Source organism: Protopterus annectens, chromosome 8.part0, assembly GCF_019279795.1.
Source record: "Protopterus annectens isolate FY-2018-M chromosome 8.part0, PAN1.0, whole genome shotgun sequence".
NCBI lineage: Eukaryota > Metazoa > Chordata > Ceratodontiformes > Protopteridae > Protopterus > Protopterus annectens.
Genome location: NC_056741.1, coordinates 1,786,747,503 through 1,786,768,321, shown reverse-complemented (window position 1 = coordinate 1,786,768,321; position 20,819 = coordinate 1,786,747,503).

The window sequence follows — 20,819 nt, the reverse complement described above, 5'->3', positions numbered from 1 at the left end:
AAATAAATGAGAGAGCCTTAAAAAAAGTGTTTTAACCCAATAAATAAAGGTTTAATAAATCTTTAATAAAGGTATAATTCCTGGAGGGCGTCTGTGTGATTTCTTTGATATGTTGTTGTAATGTTGCATTTTAGAAATAGTACTGTTGCATTAAGCAGTGTTAGTTAACCCACACTTGGGTAGGCCCATATAAAGTGGATGAAGGAAGTGCCAGTAGCTTTTATGCATATTTACATTCCTTAACTGTTGGTTCATGCCCAGCATGTACAGGTTAATCTGGCACATGAGTAGCTTGGTATTGTGTTCCCCAGAAATGTCAGTGTGCTGCCAGAAATGTAGGGAGCTGTTAAGATATAACTAATAATTTCACCTGAACATATCTAGATAATTATATGAAAGTAGAGCTGACAGTGTAGCATCTCAGCAGTAGTGTGTGTGAGCAACTCTCAAAATATGTATCAGTAACATCTGCATCCTGGACAGTTTGTATGTCAGATACAGCTCATGTATATAATGATTTAGCAAAATCCAATTGCACAATAGAAGGACATTGGGTAGTGTAATAATACATGTAAGGGACATATAACTGCAGTTAATAGGAATGTAGTTTAAACTAGAAGGATATATAAGTTGTTAATTGAGCTATCATTTCCACCCTACTGTATGTGCATAAAAAATGCAATTCCACACCTCAATGGGTATGTCTAATCTCAAAACATTTGTTGGGACATATGTCCTATTGGTTTATAAATATTTGCATTCATTTCTATGCATGTGCCCTGTTCAAATACCACAATATTGGTGGCCTGTTGTCATGAATTAAACCTGCATGCTGTTGTAATGTCCACTATTGTTCTATATATGCATGTGTTATACTTGCTTTTCAACTGTTGAAACTCTGGTGTGTTGGGTTAATGGGAATACTTCTGCATGCTGTTATAACTAACTGGTTGACTGTTACTAACCTATATCTTTATTATATTCTCCAAAACATAGTTCGTATGGGAAGGCCGGTCCCAGCGGAACCACCTATCCCACCTCAGCTGGCCATGGTACCTGGCACCAGCAGGTCCGGTGCCCAGCCTGGGACCTCCTCCTCCATTGGCCCCATGCCACCTTTGGGTGGAAGCCCTGCAGGGGATGGGGCTCGGCCCCCCCATGCAAGCATGGGCGGAGGAGGGCCACCTTTCACCCTTTGAACGGTCGGGCTGTGGTGTGTAGAGAGATTGAGCATTCTGTTGCAGAACCTCTATGTCAGCTTGAGGCACGAGTGGCACAACTCCCGGTCAGCCTGCCCCTCCCACACAGCTCCCAGCACAGCCACCCTCTGGGCTGTGAAGGTGCAGTGATGACTGCCCATGGGTGGGGATCTCAGTTCCACTGTTGCCATCTGTGGGCTCATGGGCTTGCGATTTCCAAACATCCCTCCCCGTCAATGGTGTTCACCCACCACGTGTCATATTCCACCCCTGTATGCATCTTGTTTGTCTTGTCTGTTTACCTCCCCAACCTACCTCCCCAAATATACCTACTTCCCCTACCCCACATTCCACTCTCACCTGAAAAAAAAGGGCAATCTGCTCCCAAAAAAAAAATTACGCCCCATACATAGCTGCCCATTTTGCACACATGTCCCCTGGACACATAAAATGTAATTTCATTGGTATTACAACATACTTTGTTGTCCTCACCCCTCTCTCAGGGGTTGAAGGTTTCATATTTACCTCCAAATTTATTCCATATGCACAGCTGTTGCTGTTAAAGAAATGGGCAGCTATGGACCTTCTCTACACCCATCCTGCACATCCCGAGCTATTTTCCCTACTGTCTTTCTCTCTTTGTGCCCCTTTTTCACCACTTTCGTATCTCCCCATTTTTCTTTTCTTTCAAAGAAATGAGGGCGGGGTTAGTGGGAGTAAGCACTATTAAGGAGTAGTTAGCGGGTTTGCGCAAGTGTGCGCTTGTTTGCGCTTAGCTAAGCATTGCTAAGCATCGTGCAAACCTGTGCAAACCCGCTTACAACTGCTTAAAAGTGCCTTAGTCACTCTGTATGTGAGGGCCCTTGTTTTGCTCAGCAGCAAAATAAAACACCCCTGTCAGTCTCGAACCCCGGACCTTGTACACACTACACTGCATGAAGTACCACTAAGCCATGGTAGATATACAAGTTGGTGCTGAAATAAATATATCATGCATCAGAATGAGTGAATGTAAAGGAAAAATAGGAATACCATACCACACAACTTGTTCTGTGAATCTTTACCAACAGTTGTTGTGGGATTACATTACATGACTGTGATAAGAGAAGCAGGAAATAATGTTACATCATCACTTTACAACCCCCACACAGTATCATAGCAGGACAAACACTGGCATATCTGTTTAGGGCAGAGGCCATACCTCCCAACTGTCCCTAATTTTCAGGGATGTCCCTGATTTTGAAACAAAATTTTGCTCTGTCCCTATGAATCCCTCAGAAAACTACTGACTTTGGCCAGAAAGGTGGTGAATTACACGCAATGAGTAATGACAATAATTAAGAGGTTAGACACTTCTTTTACTTCAGAAAAGGTGTATTAATCCATATGCTCTGGTTCTCTCAAAGTCTCAACTTAATGGCACTAATATTTTAAAGGTGTCCCTGACTTTTTCTCTATTTTTCCCTGAGTCTGTTTAAATATGTACCAGAGTGTTTGAGAGGTCTGGCAGAGGCAGAAACACAGAGGCATATCAGCCTTTGTGCTGTTACACACTGTGCAAACAACGTTGGAAGGAGTTCCAGAAGCATACCCTTATGTAGGAATACAACACTGAAATACATAAGGATGTAGCCATGTACTGGTAGCAACCAATTGTAACAATGCCATTGCTCTAGTGCTGAAAAGACCTGTGTGGTGCACAGACAAAGAATATCAAGCTAATCTCTGTCTACCATGTGGATATGTTCACAGTTGGGAGTTACGCAGACAGACTACTTGCCTTGATAAACTAACATGTACACAGCAACCCTGTAAGTCCAGCAAGATAAAATTCACACAATAATATGTACGCTCTCTGTACTTCTGCACCCCATACCCAAATGTAGAATATACCTGTGTGTGCAGGGTCTACCAAGGATGTAGGTAAGCATACTCACAGTACTGAAATGTGTCCAGTTTTCTTAAGCAGCTTGTGCTAATGTCATCACTAAAAAAGCACAAACTGTTTAGAACTGAGTAAATGAATATTCACAGTATAGCAGTTCACAAACAATTCTTGTGCCAAAGGAATACATCTCAATAACTAGCTTTGTATGGCAGTTAATTGTAAAATTTGAAAAGAAAGTACATCCTCCCATGTATCTTGGGTTAGCATTTTGAGGGGAGAGTATATTTCTACACTGACAAGTGCGTACTGGAAGCAGCAACATTTAGGTTACTGGCTACACCCCTGGGTTCTGATATAAGAACTATACCAACCTTCTGTCTTAAACAATGACGTCCACAGCAAACAAGGATGATCTCCATCTTGGAAAGCTGAAAGGGCCATGCCTACCTGAGTTAGCAATTTATAGTACTGGATTGCTATGACAGTGATTACTTCAATTACTACACAGCAGGTTGCATGCAATTAGCAAATGGTGGCCACTAATTGGGGCAGAGGCCATCACATGCTCATGTGCAAATACCTACAAAAGCAGGCTGCAATCGCTGCCAACAACCTCAATCACTCTATTGCAGAGATTGACAGAGAGAGAGAGAGACAGAGAAAAGGAAAAAGAAATAATACCAAATCATATAAAGGAAAGGTATGTGACACATATGTATTTACTGGCATGTAGTAGATGTTTTGAAGAGTAGTCTACATAATGTGAACCATTCATATGTGGCAGCAGTACTTATCTATGCACAGATGTCCTGCTTAACTACTGCTGTGGACAATACAGTGTGTACCTGTGGGCAGTGGGACATACCTGTGAAATGTGTAGCTCAGCATTAAATGTCAAAGATCTGATCCATGTTATCTGTGTTCTGTACAGTAGTGTGGCCGATGGCTGATAGGGGGATTAGTGCTGCCATTATATAAACATGGGTGTGACAGAGCAATACATGCATGATAGTCATATTAAAGTGTAGCTTAGCACTGGCAACTGCTGTAGCAGTCTAGTATTCTTATCTAGCATTTGTAGCTATATATACACCCCCTCTAATGTTAGTGTGTGTTCACATGTGACACCTGTTTGTGTTGCAGCAAGGCCCAACAGTTCAGCTGTGAGGTCCAGGGACTTGCAACAGTGTGGACCTTGTGTGTGTATGCCACACACATACGGAAAAATATATATGTATCATATATATTCACATATGTATATGTGCATAGAGCAGGGGACATATTGCAACTGTTTGTGAAGGGTGGAGATATATATGTTGGTGAAGGTTAGTATGTGCATATTTGTATGTAGGTTTTAGTGTGTGACAAACAAGACAGCATACAGTGCTGGTATATGACATGTAGTGGTTAAACAGTGTGGGTGGTTTGTTCAGTTTGCAATGTTGAAGCCAGTGAGGCCTGCTAAAGCTACCTGAGCTGTGAACACTTTCAATGCATTTATCACAAGACTGTGCGATATTATTACATTACTGTACACCTCACATCCTTTGTATAATTGATATTCCCACTATGAAAGGTGAAATGTATATGTGCCCACATATATATGTATATGTACACCAATGGATGTGTATATGTATATATACATATATATATATATATATATATAGAGAGAGAGAGAGAGAGAGAGTCATATATACTCATACACACCTACATCTACTTGTTGCAATAGATTCTCTGTACTGTTGCCTGACTGTGATGTGTGATGGTCAATGTGTTTGTGAATACGTCAAAGATATGTATTTGTGGGATAGCTTAGTGGGAAACTATGTCATGGTATTATGGGTCCTTGCTTTGATCCCAGCAAAAGCTGTGTTTTCTGTTGCTAGGCAGAATAAGTGCTATGGCATACAGTGTGATTAAGTCCCTTGGTTTTAACTGGGGTGTGTCATTGGAGGATAAAGCACTACATCTATGATTATTGATTGGTACTGATGTTGAATCCAAATCCTGTATGTACTGTAGTACTACTTGAAGCTCTGGGCCTGTACAGCAAAGTATGGTGTATGTCCACATTGCTTGCATCCACTGTTTTGTGTGGTCCTGTATTCATCACAGATTACATTCCTCAACATTAAGGTTTTGTAAGTACTGTCACACAGTACTGTATAGTACACACGTAAAGCTTATCTGGGTTGCCATACCTTTGCGTCCTGTAATTATGTCTGATGTGTGTGTGGGTATGTCTCTAACATGTCCTCTGTCATATGTGTGGTAAAACATATAACTGTGCATCTAGCAACATTTATAGTGGACTACAGCAGTATGCGACCTATATTCCCAATTGTGCACATATTTTGGCCACGGGTTTGCCATTAAGAAGTTGTGTGGTATAAGAGTAATACATTTATTGGACCTTACACTCATTGTGATGGATGACATATTTCTTTACACATCAGCTTGATGTATATCTGCTGTGGCTAGGTGGTGCATTGTGTTGCATAAAGTGTGCCAGGTACTCTTGTATAGTCTTATATCGTAATTTTATTTTGTTGCTGTGCAGAACATAGTTCATTAGAGTGAGCCAGGCACTTTCAAGCAGTTGTGGGGTGAGCAGTGATAAATGGTAGTTAAAATGTTTCTCTCTCAGTTAGCTAATATGTTGCTACATATGGCAGTTCATTGATATCTGTACTGTATAATGTTAAATGTGCCACATGACTTGCTCAGACATTATATTTCTTTATGTCTTCCAGGGATCATGGCACATCACAGAAATCCCAGTTATAGTAGTGCTGAAGATGAGATCATTACTAGATGTATGATTCAGCACTATAGTCTAATGTTCTCACGAACCAGCCAGAACCAGCAGGAGCATGCTGAAATGTGGCAAGATGTTGTCCGGAGGGTATATGAGGTAGGCCTGCATAACCGGACATATGAGCAGGTACGCCACCACTGCAATGATCTACTCAGACATGTCCATCAGCGTGCTTCTGATGTGCGGAGACAACAGCTTGCAACAGGAGGTGGTGTTAATATCCATCCCCCCTCACCAGAGTGGAGGAGCTACTCCTAAGCCTTGTGGCACCTGCCCAACAACAACAGCAGCAGACATACACCATGATGGAGGTTGGAGCCACCCAGCAAGCACACATGGAGCATGCAGGTAACATGGCATATCTATAGACTACTGTTATCTGTATTGGTAGATCATGCATATGTGAGATGTGGAGTGTGTCAGTTGATGCCCCCCCCCTTATGCAGAGCAAGCGAGTCATGCTGTTGTTCCAGTCTAGCAGTGCTCTTGTCCTTTATAAACACTGAGACATGCCCTCGCTTTATTTAATCCTGAGCTGAGGAGGAACAATGTATGAATGGTATTGTAGCCTTTGATTGCCAGGGTGCTTTCCATTGTTCTGAACAAGTAAAATCTATTAGAGTGTTATACTAATGGTAATGGGTAATTGTAGTGACCAAGAGGATGCTCCATGCAAATTATTAGATATGCTGTTTGAAGTGCTCTGCTCATGCAGTTAGTTCGATAAGAAGCACTTGCAAAATGGACAGACATTAAAAGCATTTTCAGATTTTAGGATTACACTGACAGCATTTGATTTTTTTGTTTGTTTATTTTTAGTTTTAGGATTAGGTATATAAATTATGGTTAGTGTTTTAAGGTTAGTCTTAGGGTTGTAATTCAAAGTTATCTTCAGTGTTTATGGATAGGTTTAGGGGGTTGGGTGAGAGTCTTAGGATTAGGGTTTATGAATAATGTTTTAGGTTTAAGGTTAGGGATTTAGGGTGACTGGGAACTTTGTTACATTGTCAACGGGCTGGAGTATATTAGTATAACACCGAACCTTTTTTTTTATTATTCCCACAACTGGGCATAACGCATCGTTTTATTCAGAAGGATAAACTGTGTAAAAGTGTTACATCTGGCTGCTACAAGTTACTAATGCCACATTATCCTGCACAGTCCAAGTAGGAGCTATGCATTCACAGATGACAACTTTCACAACTTAGCTAAAATGTTGACTCTGAAGTGCATTTCCCTGTCTGAAAAATTTAACTTGGCCATTCTTTTAAGCATGTATTAGAGATGGACAATAAAACAATGGAAAGAAGGTAAGTGATGCATAGGTTAAGTCTCAACCTCCTCTATGCACAATGTGGAACAGAACCTCTCTTGATAAGGAAGACATGAGCAAAATGTAGAACACAGAAACAAATTCAATTAACAGGCATTAGTTCATTGTTAGAATTGTTTCTTCTTATTTACAAAATCTTGCAGTAGCAAACCCTGCCCAAGCCTCACCTCATTATCTGATGATGATAGCCCTAGATCTATGTTATGAATATTCAAAGCATAACAGTATTATCCACTTTGAATATTCATAAACTGTTCATTACTACTCATATGCTTTGTAAGAAAAAAAGATGCAAATTAATGAATTACAATCAGCGTATTTTCACTGCTATGTATTTTTGAAAAGGCAAATGTGTTGATACAGCCTATACCCAGGAGTTCATGTTTCAGAAACATAACTATATAAAGAAGAAACGTGTCTAATATGCAATAATAGTTGAACCCACCTTTTTATCAGGGCATAATTTTTGATGAATTACTCAGTGAAAAATGTGTGCGTGTGTGTGTGTGTGTGTGTGTGTGTGTGTGTGTGTGTGTGTGTGTGTGTGTGTGTGTATGTGTGTATGCGCACGCGCGTGTGTGTATGTGTGTGTGCGCACGCACGTGTGTGTTATTGTTAAGTTGCATGCAAGGGTGCCTGCAGGCAGGTGCAAGGGGTTGCACTTGCACCCCCTGGAATGGGCTGGCTAGGAGATTAACTTTCATTTGATTAAAAAAAAATGTTTTTTTTATGGGTGTTCTTCTTTAAGAATGCCCTTTGCATCCAGTCGCACAGACAATTCTGCTTCTGTGCGACCAATGGTTTACGTCTTCATTTTCCGCAACCACTCAGAATTTGAATTCCAGAAGACATTTGGACTGCATACGAAGGTACAAGTGAGAGGTAGCTGTGTGAATTTAAGTGTTTAAGAGGTGTGTGTGTAAGAAATAGGTAGGGGTGTGTGGATGTAAGAAGTAGGTAGATAAGGGGTGTGCATGTGCGTATGTAAGAAGTAGGTAGGTAGGTAAAGGTAGGTGTGTGTGTCTGTGTGTGTGTGTGTGTGTGTGTGTGTGTGTGTGTGTGTGTGTGTGTGTGTGTGTGTGTGTGTGTGTGTAAGAAGTAGGTAGTTCTTATGTGTGTGTGTGTGTGTGTGTGTGTGTGTGTGTGTGTGTGTGTGTGTGTGTGTGTGTGTGTGTGTGTGTGTAAGAGTGGGTAGGAGTGTGTGTAAGTAGGGGGGGGTCATACCTCGCAATTATCCAGATTTTTACTGCATATTTTGGTTTGTTTCTCATAAAATTGTGTTTTTTTCTGGCAAATCATTGAGGACTGGAGTCAGAAAATAATGGCAGACATTTGAGTTTTACACTTCATATCCTCCTAAAATGCATACTAATGCAAACCTTGTTGTTCTATCCACTTTCTACGGGGGTAGGGGGATGTATGTTTGTGCCATACCTTTCAACTGTACAGATGTTTGGATATTTGCCTTATATTTTTGGTCTGTTCCTCATAGAAATTCTGTTTTTTTTTGACAAATCACTGGGATGAGCTAAGGATTAAAGTTACTAAATAATGACATGCATTTGAGTTTCAGACTTCATATCCTTTAGAAAATGCATTCTAACACAAATCCTGTTATTCTAGCAGCGTTCTAAATGTGTCCCTAGTTTGGGGCCTTTGTGCCCAACATTATAACAGGCTTTGTCCAGATTCTTTGTGCTAAGAGATTGAGAGGTATGCTCACCCCTCTCAACCTGAAAACATCAAAAATCTGGACAAAGACCCCTGAAAAGTTGGTACAACTGGCCAGAAATCTGTATACTGATTAACATAACATTTGCATATATAATTATGTAACCCCCACCCACTTCGATGGAATTATGGGATACCAACATTCAAACGCAAATTGAAGAACAGACAAACCCCAGGATTCACTAATCTTCCGTGTAAGACTAAATTAGTCTTACACGGAAGAGCCAGTCTAAGAATAAGATGGCAGCACACCATGCATATTAATGAGGACGCGCTGCCTCAACTCTAAAACTAACACGGAGCATGGACAAGTGTAGGGGGCGTGTCGGACTGCCGATCAGTCCAAAAATCCACGCCCCTGCAAGTTTGAAACTCGGGAAATGTCTAGTTACATGAGTGAGTCTGCTCACGTGTACATTCTAACACTACACTCCCCCATAGAGTAAACTCCGTACAAATATAAAAAGTAAAAGAAATGTTTTTTTTTTCATTTCCGATATAGCTGCCCGTATTTGCACGTGTTTGCGCGGGTTTGCCCATTGCTTAGCTACAGTCAGCAGTTTAGACACCGAAGAGGATAATAAGAAAAATATATGCAAATTAAGCAAAATAGTGATAGCGTAGTGGTTAGAGCCTTCGCACAAAGCGGAGGCATTCCCGGTTCGAGTCCCACCACTACACTTTTCATTTTCTGTTGGAAATCTGTATACAAAAATATTTCCTGACATGTATTATTTAAAGTTTTGTAAAAAGCATTGAAATGTTATATGTAGTAGTGAACGAATTTTTTATATATATGTATACATATATATATATATATATATATATATATATATGTATAGGAAGGTGAAATGGTTATGCATACTGATGCATGAATAACTTATTTTAAGCAATGTAAAGCACTGCTAAGCATATTTTACCAGTATTGAGCATATTTATATTTAATTGCTCGTAGCTGAGCACTGTGTTAACTAGCGCAATGTCTTTGCGCGGAACTGCGCATTGTGCAAACTAGCGCAAACTGAACATGTTTGTACATAGCTGCGCACCGTGCTAACCAGCGTGTCGGGCAACGTCAAGCAATGTCGGGCAACATTAGGCAACGTCGAGCAACGCTGAGCAAAGTCGGGCAAAGTTGAGCAAAGTCAGCTAAACACGGCCACACCTCCTTTACTATACCTTAACTATTCAGGTCTGGCCAGTAGGAAAATAAAAAACAGTGACAGGGCTCAAACTCAGGATACTGTGCACCATAGTCACAGTACATAACCACTAAGCTATGACAGCATTTCATAACCATGCACTTTCAACAGGCACATATCTATCAAAGGAATATTAAACATTGCTAACATCAGCTAAGCAGGTGTGCCTACAGCTGAATTTTTTCAAAACTGGCCAATCACAAATAAGTGTGGGAAATTAGGCATATTTAAGCTCCACAGGCAGGAATACTTGCCATAACTGGTTATAGCTCCCTTCTGCAGTCAGCATGGCCGGTGTTGGAGAAGGCACTCGATTTCGAGTGCAACGTTGGGGCATTGAGGAGACCAAAGTAATGCTTTGGCTTCTTGTCCACAATCATGAGGAAAGACACCTGCGGGGCCAGTACCAGGACACCCTATACAAAATGGAGGCCTGGAACTGTCTAGCTTGTGATCTCACCAGTGCCACTGGCGTTCCATGGACTGGTGAGCAGGTCAGGCACCATTACTCTGACCTGAAGTGACGTAAGGAGGATCAACTGGACCAGTGGATCCAGGAGGCCCGTGGGATGGCAAATGACCCACTAATGAGTAAGTAGCCATTGTATTAAGTATTTAAAAATTCCTATTCTTGTCTATACTATGGATAGGTATGTCTCATTATCACTGCATTTACTTCACAGCTGAAGGTGTCCGGGCTATGAATCAGCAAGCCCATGAAGATAGGCTGCAAAGGCTGCGTCCCCAGGCAGGTTAGTAATTATTCTGCATGTACTGTTATATAAAATAAATGAGAGAACCTTCAAAAAAGTGTTTTAACCCAATAAATAAAGGTATAATAATTATTTAATAATTATTCTGCATGTACTGTTATATAAAATAAATGAGAGAACCTTCAAAAAAGTATTTTAACCCAATAAATAAAGGTATAATAATTCTTTAATAATTATTCTGCATGTGCTGTTATATAAAATAAATGAGAGAGCCTTAAAAAAAGTGTTTTAACCCAATAAATAAAGGTTTAATAAATCTTTAATAAAGGTATAATTCCTGGAGGCGTCTGTGTGATTTCTTTGATATGTTGTTGTAATGTTGCATTTTAGAAATAGTACTGTTGCATTAAGCAGTGTTAGTTAACCCACACTTGGGTAGGCCCATATAAAGTGGATGAAGGAAGTGCCAGTAGCTTTTATGCATATTTACATTCCTTAACTGTTGGTTCATGCCCAGCATGTACAGGTTAATCTGGCACATGAGTAGCTTGGTATTGTGTTCCCCAGAAATGTCAGTGTGCTGCCAGAAATGTAGGGAGCTGTTAAGATATAACTAATAATTTCACCTGAACATATCTAGATAATTATATGAAAGTAGAGCTGACAGTGTAGCATCTCAGCAGTAGTGTGTGTGAGCAACTCTCAATATATGTATCAGTAACATCTGCATCCTGGACAGTTTGTATGTCAGATACAGCTCATGTATATAATGATTTAGCAAAATCCAATTGCACAATAGAAGGACATTGGGTAGTGTAATAATACATGTAAGGGACATATAACTGCAGTTAATAGGAATGTAGTTTAAACTAGAAGGATATATAAGTTGTTAATTGAGCTATCATTTCCACCCTACTGTATGTGCATAAAATGCAATTCCACACCTCAATGGGTATGTCTAATCTCAAAACATTTGTTGGGACATATGTCCTATTGGTTTATAAATATTTGCATTCATTTCTATGCATGTGCCCTGTTCAAATACCACAATATTGGTGGCCTGTTGTCATGAATTAAACCTGCATGCTGTTGTAATGTCCACTATTGTTCTATATATGCATGTGTTATACTTGCTTTTCAACTGTTGAAACTCTGGTGTGTTGGGTTAATGGGAATACTTCTGCATGCTGTTATAACTAACTGGTTGACTGTTACTAACCTATATCTTTATTATATTCTCCAAAACATAGTTCGTATGGGAAGGCCGGTCCCAGCGGAACCACCTATCCCACCTCAGCTGGCCATGGTACCTGGCACCAGCAGGTCCGGTGCCCAGCCTGGGACCTCCTCCTCCATTGGCCCCATGCCACCTTTGGGTGGAAGCCCTGCAGGGGATGGGGCTCGGCCCCCCCCATGCAAGCATGGGCGGAGGAGGGCCACCTATCACCCTTTGAACGGTCGGGCTGTGGTGTGTAGAGAGATTGAGCATTCTGTTGCAGAACCTCTATGTCAGCTTGAGGCACGAGTGGCACAACTCCCGGTCAGCCTGCCCCTCCCACACAGCTCCCAGCACAGCCACCCTCTGGGCTGTGAAGGTGCAGTGATGACTGCCCATGGGTGGGGATCTCAGTTCCACTGTTGCCATCTGTGGGCTCATGGGCTTGCGATTTCCAAACATCCCTCCCCGTCAATGGTGTTCACCCACCACGTGTCATATTCCACCCCTGTATGCGTCTTGTTTGTCTTGTCTGTTTACCTCCCCAACCTACCTCCCCAAATATACCTACTTCCCCTACCCCACATTCCACTCTCACCTGAAAAAAGGGCAATCTGCTCCCAAAAAAAAATTACGCCCCATACATAGCTGCCCATTTTGCACACATGTCCCCTGGACACATAAAATGTAATTTAATTGGTATTACAACATACTTTGTTGTCCTCACCCCTCTCTCAGGGGTTGAAGGTTTCATATTTACCTCCAAATTTATTCCATATGCACAGCTGTTGCTGTTAAAGAAATGGGCAGCTATGGACCTTCTCTACACCCATCCTGCACATCCCGAGCTATTTTCCCTACTGTCTTTCTCTCTTTGTGCCCCTTTTTCACCACTTTCGTATCTCCCCATTTTTCTTTTCTTTCAAAGAAATGAGTGCGGGGGTTAGTGGGAGTAAGCACTATTAAGCAGTAGTTAGCGGGTTTGCGCAAGTGTGCGCTTGTTTGCGCTTAGCTAAGCATTGCTAAGCATCGTGCAAACCTGTGCAAACCCACTTACAACTGCTTAAAAGTGCCTTAGTCACTCTGTATGTGAGGGCCCTTGTTTTGCTCAGCAGCAAAATAAAACACCCCTGTCAGTCTCGAACCCCGGACCTTGTACACACTACACTGCATGAAGTACCACTAAGCCATGGTAGATATACAAGTTGGTGCTGAAATAAATATATCATGCATCAGAATGAGTGAATGTAAAGGAAAAATAGGAATACCATACCATACAACTTGTTCTGTGAATCTTTACCAACAGTTGTTGTGGGATTACATTACATGACTGTGATAAGAGAAGCAGGAAATAATGTTACATCATCACTTTACAACCCCACACAGTATCATAGCAGGACAAACACTGGCATATCTGTTTAGGGCAGAGGCCATACCTCCCAACTGTCCCTAATTTTCAGGGATGTCCCTGATTTTGAAACAAAATTTTGCTCTGTCCCTATGAATCCCTCAGAAAACTACTGACTTTGGCCAGAAAGGTGGTGAATTACACGCAATGAGTAATGACAATAATTAAGAGGTTAGACACTTCTTTTACTTCAGAAAAGGTGTATTAATCCATATGCTCTGGTTCTCTCAAAGTCTCAACTTAATGGCACTAATATTTTAAAGGTGTCCCTGACTTTTTCTCTATTTTTCCCTGAGTCTGTTTAAATATGTACCAGAGTGTTTGAGAGGTCTGGCAGAGGCAGAAACACAGAGGCATATCAGCCTTTGTGCTGTTACACACTGTGCAAACAACGTTGGAAGGAGTTCCAGAAGCATACCCTTATGTAGGAATACAACACTGAAATACATAAGGATGTAGCCATGTACTGGTAGCAACCAATTGTAACAATGCCATTGCTCTAGTGCTGAAAAGACCTGTGTGGTGCACAGACAAAGAATATCAAGCTAATCTCTGTCTACCATGTGGATATGTTCACAGTTGGGAGTTACGCAGACAGACTACTTGCCTTGATAAACTAACATGTACACAGCAACCCTGTAAGTCCAGCAAGATAAAATTCACACAATAATATGTACGCTCTCTGTACTTCTGCACCCCTACCCAAATGTAGAATATACCTGTGTGTGCAGGGTCTACCAAGGATGTAGGTAAGCATACTCACAGTACTGAAATGTGTCCAGTTTTTCTAAGCAGCTTGTGCTAATGTCATCACTAAAAAAGCACAAACTGTTTAGAACTGAGTAAATGAATATTCACAGTATAGCAGTTCACAAACAATTCTTGTGCCAAAGGAATACATCTCAATAACTAGCTTTGTATGGCAGTTAATTGTAAAATTTGAAAAGAAAGTACATCCTCCCATGTATCTTGGGTTAGCATTTTGAGGGGAGAGTATATTTCTACACTGACAAGTGCGTACTGGAAGCAGCAACATTTAGGTTACTGGCTACACCCCTGGGTTCTGATATAAGAACTATACCAACCTTCTGTCTTAAACAATGACGTCCACAGCAAACAAGGATGATCTCCATCTTGGAAAGCTGAAAGGGCCATGCCTACCTGAGTTAGCAATTTATAGTACTGGATTGCTATGACAGTGATTACTTCAATTACTACACAGCAGGTTGCATGCAATTAGCAAATGGTGGCCACTAATTGGGGCAGAGGCCATCACATGCTCATGTGCAAATACCTACAAAAGCAGGCTGCAATCGCTGCCAACAACCTCAATCACTCTATTGCAGAGATTGACAGAGAGAGAGAGAGAGACAGAGAAAAGGAAAAAGAAATAATACCAAATCATATAAAGGAAAGGTATGTGACACATATGTATTTACTGGCATGTAGTAGATGTTTTTGAAGAGTAGTCTACATAATGTGAACCATTCATATGTGGCAGCAGTACTTATCTATGCACAGATGTCCTGCTTAACTACTGCTGTGGACAATACAGTGTGTACCTGTGGGCAGTGGGACATACCTGTGAAATGTGTAGCTCAGCATTAAATGTCAAAGATCTGATCCATGTTATCTGTGTTCTGTACAGTAGTGTGGCCGATGGCTGATAGGGGGATTAGTGCTGCCATTATATAAACATGGGTGTGACAGAGCAATACATGCATGATAGTCATATTAAAGTGTAGCTTAGCACTGGCAACTGCTGTAGCAGTCTAGTATTCTTATCTAGCATTTGTAGCTATATATACACCCCCTCTAATGTTAGTGTGTGTTCACATGTGACACCTGTTTGTGTTGCAGCAAGGCCCAACAGTTCAGCTGTGAGGTCCAGGGACTTGCAACAGTGTGGACCTTGTGTGTGTATGCCACACACATACGGAAAAATATATATGTATCATATATATTCACATATGTATATGTGCATAGAGCAGGGGACATATTGCAACTGTTTGTGAAGGGTGGAGATATATATGTTGGTGAAGGTTAGTATGTGCATATTTGTATGTAGGTTTTAGTGTGTGACAAACAAGACAGCATACAGTGCTGGTATATGACATGTAGTGGTTAAACAGTGTGGGTGGTTTGTTCAGTTTGCAATGTTGAAGCCAGTGAGGCCTGCTAAAGCTACCTGAGCTGTGAACACTTTCAATGCATTTATCACAAGACTGTGCGATATTATTACATTACTGTACACCTCACATCCTTTGTATAATTGATATTCCCACTATGAAAGGTGAAATGTATATGTGCCCACATATATATGTATATGTACACCAATGGATGTGTATATGTATATATACATATATATATATATATATATATATATAGAGAGAGAGAGAGAGAGTCATATATACTCATACACACCTACATCTACTTGTTGCAATAGATTCTCTGTACTGTTGCCTGACTGTGATGTGTGATGGTCAATGTGTTTGTGAATACGTCAAAGATATGTATTTGTGGGATAGCTTAGTGGGAAACTATGTCATGGTATTATGGGTCCTTGCTTTGATCCCAGCAAAAGCTGTGTTTTCTGTTGCTAGGCAGAATAAGTGCTATGGCATACAGTGTGATTAAGTCCCTTGGTTTTAACTGGGGTGTGTCATTGGAGGATAAAGCACTACATCTATGATTATTGATTGGTACTGATGTTGAATCCAAATCCTGTATGTACTGTAGTACTACTTGAAGCTCTGGGCCTGTACAGCAAAGTATGGTGTATGTCCACATTGCTTGCATCCACTGTTTTGTGTGGTCCTGTATTCATCACAGATTACATTCCTCAACATTAAGGTTTTGTAAGTACTGTCACACAGTACTGTATAGTACACACGTAAAGCTTATCTGGGTTGCCATACCTTTGCGTCCTGTAATTATGTCTGATGTGTGTGTGGGTATGTCTCTAACATGTCCTCTGTCATATGTGTGGTAAAACATATAACTGTGCATCTAGCAACATTTATAGTGGACTACAGCAGTATGCAACCTATATTCCCAATTGTGCACATATTTTGGCCATGGGTTTGCCATTAAGAAGTTGTGTGGTATAAGAGTAATACATTTATTGGACCTTACACTCATTGTGATGGATGACATATTTCTTTACACATCAGCTTGATGTATATCTGCTGTGGTTAGGTGGTGCATTGTGTTGCATAAAGTGTGCCAGGTACTCTTGTATAGTCTTATATCGTAATTTTATTTTGTTGCTGTGCAGAACATAGTTCATTAGAGTGAGCCAGGCACTTTCAAGCAGTTGTGGGGTGAGCAGTGATAAATGGTAGTTAAAATGTTTCTCTCTCAGTTAGCTAATATGTTGCTACATATGGCAGTTCATTGATATCTGTACTGTATAATGTTAAATGTGCCACATGACTTGCTCAGACATTATATTTCTTTATGTCTTCCAGGGATCATGGCACATCACAGAAATCCCAGTTATAGTAGTGCTGAAGATGAGATCATTACTAGATGTATGATTCAGCACTATAGTCTAATGTTCTCACGAACCAGCCAGAACCAGCAGGAGCATGCTGAAATGTGGCAAGATGTTGTCCGGAGGGTATATGAGGTAGGCCTGCATAACCGGACATATGAGCAGGTACGCCACCACTGCAATGATCTACTCAGACATGTCCATCAGCGTGCTTCTGATGTGCGGAGACAACAGCTTGCAACAGGAGGTGGTGTTAATATCCATCCCCCCTCACCAGAGTGGAGGAGCTACTCCTAAGCCTTGTGGCACCTGCCCAACAACAACAGCAGCAGACATACACCATGATGGAGGTTGGAGCCACCCAGCAAGCACACATGGAGCATGCAGGTAACATGGCATATCTATAGACTACTGTTATCTGTATTGGTAGATCATGCATATGTGAGATGTGGAGTGTGTAGTTAGAAGATGTGGAGCCTGTTGTTGTGCAATACTGATCATTTGGAACATAATCTGCAGGCCTGTGAATGTAAACTGCTGTTCTACTGTAAGATCGCAAACACACAGTAGTAATGCCACAGTTGTGGCCACTGACAAACTGTCTCATCTCTAGGTAGATCCCTCTGGGGTGACATCAAGGCAGCGGACAGATGCTGGTGAGTGTGTTCTACATTTATTATTGTAAATAAAAAGTGCATGTCATAGTTAAGGTGTAGGCCATGTACACATGTAACACACCTACCCATAATGCATGCTGTGTATGTTTGGTGTAAGACCACGCACATCTCACTAATGTGATTAGCTGCCTCAAACACATGCAATACCCAGACCATCTCAGACAAATGTGGCTTCACTGTAGTGACCATTGGATAGGCAAAGTTGATACTCAACATGCACATAACATATACAACTATGTCATAGAAAGAGCATTTTAACATGCTACACATAAAGGATTCACAAACCCTCTGTAAAGGCACACTCCAGTATCCAAAATCTCATTCAAACATTACACATAATATACCTGAGGGGTAGAGGCCTATCATGGGGCATTTAGACACTCTGCAACACACTACACATTTATGTCAGGAAATGCTCCTTATTTGGCCTCCTTACAAACCCATGTAACAACTGGTTGTGAAATGGTGAATGTAGCCAAGGTAGTACAGTTCCGGTACAGCATGATTAGTGCTGGTTTGGGAAACATTTGCAGCCTTCAGTGGCCACATGATGCTTCATGATGATGGCCTATGGTACTATACCCCATCCAGTTATTGTAACCACAGTACTACACATAGCTTTCATTGCTATACACTTCAATGTTGTGTGTGTGCAAACATATGCACCTCTAAACAATATGCATACCAATCACCATTTGCACAACTGACACATATGTCTTGTGATGCTATTGAGTGGCTAGGTCATATGACACACATTGGGTTATGTGTTGTTTAAATATGTAGTTGTGTTTTAGCATGCCATGTCATGGATGACACTGGCATGTCCACAATATGATCTACACTCACCATAACTACTGTACATTGGGTATGTGGACAAATGGTATTCAATCAATTATCCATGCACCACTGATGATGTTGTGTGAATACTCATCATGCATGTGCTAAAACTGTGCCCACAATTATTTGCTAAAGACACAGAGGCTGTAATCAGCATTGGATACCTATCTGACACACAGATACACATCCAGCCATGGTATGTAGACCTGTAAGTTATGGTGCACAGTACATTACAGAGTTTTGAATACTTGCACAGCAATGTTGTGTCCATGTATGCATTGCATTCCAGGGGGAGGCCAATCACCTAATAACAAAACACATGCAACAAAGCCATGTATACTGTTAGTAACAAGGACTGTCTACACTTGCACTGCATGCTGTTGAGCAACACATGTCCTATATGCTGACATGTGTGATATGACTGTTTTGCTTGTGATACTGTACCCCACCATCACCTGCTACTGTGTATGTTCTGAGATTGCTGGTGTTGTGTGTGTGTCTGCTTTAGGGAGGAGTGTATTTGTGTGTGTGTGCATGTGTGCATGTGTGCATGTGCATGTGCACATGTGCATGTGTGCATGTACATGTGTGCATATCCATGTGCATGTGTGCATGTGAATGTGCGCATGTGTGGATGTGTGTGTGCATGTGCGGATGTGCATCTGTGCATGTGCATGTGCATTTGTGCATGTGCATGTGTGTATGTGTGCATGTGGTCTGACATCATGTTCAGGGCTTAAAGTGTGCTTCCTGTTTTCCTCTCACAGGTGCTGAGGTGGGGCTGGTTCAGTACAGCAGGGAACCTGATGTCACTGAGACAGACAGTGATCAAGATGACAGGTGTGTTGAGGCACAGGCAGGTTTGTCAACGTCTGTTGTTGGGCCACCAATTTACAGTACACAAGTCTCCACCCCCATCCATGCACACAGTCATACTGCCTGTACATCCATCATCACCATTGCCCTTAGCTGAGGGACAGTGTAGGGTTGGCACTGGCCAGGACAGTGTGGTATCTATGGCACATGTATTAGGACATAGCAGCCATAGCTAGATGCCTGGAATGGTACCACACAGGCAGATGCCCAGGGGTTCTTGTCAGAGCACTGCTGGTCATCATGCCCCTGGCAGACGTGCTACACCTCTTTCTACCACATGCATGCTCCAGACTGTCATGAAGGCACAGACACGAATGGAGCAGTACACCAGACAGGAACTAAGGGCACAGAGGGCTCATAACACCTTTGTAAATGACAGTATCCGTGACCTAGCAGGTGCCATACGTAATTACACTGAGGTCGTTGATAGACGTTGGCGTGAGACATTGGATGTCCTCCACAATGTCATGTCCATGTGTCAGGACAGTGCAGGACAGTGGAGATGTCCATGTGGCTGTATGCCAGCAACATCAGCAGCTGGAGGTCACCATGGATGTCCAGCAAGTCACAGCCACTCCTGTAGTGCCAGTACCAGCCCCAGCAATGTTGGGGGGGCTGTCCATAGACCATCCTAGAAGACCATGTGCACGTGGCTCTGGGCAGTCCCAGCTGAGACCTGGATCCAGTGGATATATGTCAACCTCTTCGGATAGTACCCAGTCTGGATTAGTACCTGATACTGTCTGTAGCAGCCCTGCCAGGCACATCCATGGCCAGAGACGGTGATCTGTAAAGCCTGCCAGGTACAGTCTGTAGCTGTCTCACAAATCCCCATATATGGCAGCCACATGGTGGAACTGTGTGCATGCAGACACACACACACATAAACAAGAAACCTAGGGCAAACACATACCCGCACACATTACATCAACATTGGCCCATAAAAGTACTCATGGCTCTCACACACACACTCACACACACGTCGATTGTATGGCTCAGTGTAGGCCTCTGGCAAACCAACAACACACCCTGTGCATATGATGAAACCTGTGCCACCTCCTGTCATCTGTAACATTAATGCTGGAATAGGCTAACATGGTGCTGATGCACAGGGTGACTTTAATCAAGTATAGCAATGGTTGAATGTGTAGCATGTTGTCAGCAGTAAAGTGTAATGGTATCCTTGAAGGTGTAGCTGAGCAGGCATGATGCATTAAAGCTGTAATTAGCAATGCTGTATTGTTTCCACCAGTGTTTATTCCAATTGTGTTTTGTTTGCCCTTGTGCCACTTGGCTGATGTGTGTAGTTGTGTCAGCATGCGTTATACAGTGGAGAGTAAGTATGGGGTGTGTGCAGCACAGGTCTGCAGGTGTACATTTGTGAACATGGTGGAGGTGCACTGTCTGCATGCACATGCATATTGG